This window comes from Nicotiana tabacum, chromosome 22 (genome assembly GCF_000715075.1).
Source record: "Nicotiana tabacum cultivar K326 chromosome 22, ASM71507v2, whole genome shotgun sequence".
In the NCBI taxonomy this organism is placed as follows: Eukaryota; Viridiplantae; Streptophyta; class Magnoliopsida; order Solanales; family Solanaceae; genus Nicotiana; species Nicotiana tabacum.
Genome location: NC_134101.1, coordinates 159,472,086 through 159,474,733, shown reverse-complemented (window position 1 = coordinate 159,474,733; position 2,648 = coordinate 159,472,086). Strand labels below are relative to the sequence as shown.

The 2,648-nt window shown below is 34.7% G+C and overlaps 1 non-coding gene across 1 annotated transcript; it reads right to left on the bottom strand.

Moving 5' to 3' along the window:
- Positions 1 to 368: 368 nt before the first annotated feature.
- On the bottom strand, positions 369 to 450 carry TRNAS-UGA (transfer RNA serine (anticodon UGA)). Its single transcript has one exon. It is a non-coding gene; the product is annotated as a tRNA-Ser (tRNA).
- Between the last annotated feature and the right edge of the window lie 2,198 nt (positions 451 to 2,648).

The window sequence follows — 2,648 nt, the reverse complement described above, 5'->3', positions numbered from 1 at the left end:
AACACATCATTAACTAATATCAAATAACTTCGGTAGATTTCTTCCATTTTTCTGTTTTGTCTTCGACAAAATTATATTCATAATTTCACACTTTAAAAGCTAGAAAACGTGTGATTATGACAACACAGAGAAGCACAATATCTAACCAGCTAGCTTAGCTTTGATAACTTTGAAGAAAATGAGGACCAATTACGACGCTTCAATATAAGCATCAGTAGAGATCAAGAAAGGACAAAAGAGCCACATCCAAAAGTTTAAACCCAATTGCAACAAGAAATAGACCTATCACGTAAATGCGTTAAGTTTATAATGGTGGCAAAAAAGGGCGCTGAACCAAGAGAAAAACGACAAGTGGTAAAAAAGGATTTCGTCGACAGCAGGGTTCGAACCTGCGCGGGCGAAGCCCAACAGATTTCAAGTCTGTCTCCTTAACCACTCGGACATATCGACTTCTGTTCTGGTTTCTGCAAGGTAATGCACAAGTTATCTTATAATTCGTTTTTCCTGCACTCCCTTTTTGTCATCTCTAAATGGATTCAGTAACTTCTTGCCAATAATCACGTCCATTGAGTAGAAATATTAAACTAAAAGTCTAGGGCAAAATGGCCATATGCAAATAATGAAGAACCATAAGATTGAATTATCGGTGTCCAATCTCCGTGTTGGCATAAGATGGATTAAAATGAAAATCGCTCCCGGTAGAAATTCTTTTCACAGTAAAAGAAAAAGCGCTTACAAAAGAATTTCATTCCCATAGTTGGAACCCAGGGTTTGGTTGCACTCCTGGTCAAAAAAATTACATCTCATCTTGTCGCTATAACATCAAAAGACGTGCTACTCCTTGCAAGTCTTTTTGCAAGTAGATGATCATCCAACTGCTCCTTGCAAATGGAGCTAATTATAAACCTTATTCAGGTTTATTTTATATGTAGAAGGACCAGTTTACCAGAATGAATTTTGTGAGTATTTGCGCTGTTTCGAAAACTCTTTTCCACTTCATCACTTCAATATAGATGCATTGATCAGGATCAATCGAATTATACTAGCCATATGCTCTAGTGTTGCCATTGTATGCTTCATAAAAATGTTTGGGTTCATCATGATGTTAAGTTAAGAGAAATGCAGCAGTTTTGATTCAGAAGTGCTACGAAGGATGGGAAAATAGGAATTGGATAATTTATTTTCTTCAGCTATCAAATGAGAGTTGTATGCATCTCCCTCAAAATGGTGTAGCTCTATTATTAATTAATTGCCGCACTTGAAAGTTTTTGTAGGTATTACCGAGGGGCGTGGTAGGATAATTGGGTTCCCTCCACTCTAAAACGCAGCTGTCGAATTTGAACCTTGAGAATAAAGAACCATTCATATAGTCACGTCAATAAAACTCAAACTAGTTGTATAACAACAACAACAACAACAACAACAACAACAACAACAACAACAACAACAACAACAACAACAACAACAACAACAACAACAACAACAATAATAATAATAATAATAATAATAATAATAATAATAATAAGGGGAAAGGGTCAAAAATATCTCTCTACTATTGTTTATTGTTTACTTGTGCCACCCGTTTTACTTTTCGTCCATTCTTCTCCCTACCGTTAACAAAGTTTGCAAAATTACCCCTAACCCTAACGTCCCTCCACTGTGACAGCCGACCCCTTTAATATTTTGTCCATATCAGCAGCCAAGTCAGCAGGTCGCACCAAATAAAATGCCATGTCAGCATTGGAAATCCTCAAATAAAATTGAAGGGTCTTTTTCCTTCTTTTTTTTTTTGCATTATCTTTTCCCAGCGATTTCATATGCTCATTTTGAACTAATTGCACATATTGAAATGAACACGCGTTCCTATATTCTCTTAGAGAAGATCGAAAGAATGGAAATTTTGAGCTGATTTTTTTTTTCAATGTTCAAATTTTTGATACTATCACCAATTTTCTCCCTATTTCTGATGAAAAACTCTTAAAATTCATCTCTGTACCGTAAAAATTATTTCTTTACTGTTTCAGATCTTACAAGTTACATTTAGGGCGGTTTATTGGCTGTATCTTTTTATGGATTGACTCAATTTTTTCGAATACATAGTCTGGTTTTGTCGCGCAGTAAAATGTTTAAGAAGGATTTGGGGGTCGTTTATGTTAGGGTTTTAATTTGGTGGGGTCGATGATATGGTAGTTGACATAGAAGTTGACATGGATAAAATTGATGGGATCAGCTGCCATAGTGGAGGGACGTTAGGGTTAAGGGGTAATTTTGCAAACTTTGTTAACGGTAGGGACAAAAATGGACGAAAAGTATAACGGTTGGCACAAGTAAACAATAAACAATAGTAAAGAAATATTTTTGACCCTTTTTCCTAATAATAGTAATAATAATAATATGAAGATTGATATAATCAACCTTAACTAGTTTGATATTGAGGTGCAATTGATATAAACTTGGGTCATTCAACTAAGGAGAAATCTAGGTACAAGTGCACAGATAGTCATTCTCATGGATGCTATTTAGAAATTAATCAGTACTTAATTTGTCCTAAAATTTTAAACTAAAAATCTCAACTTCGTGATAATATTCATGATATTTTTGTTCGAAAAATTGAACTGAAAAATTAAAATTTAGGATGCACTGGCTAA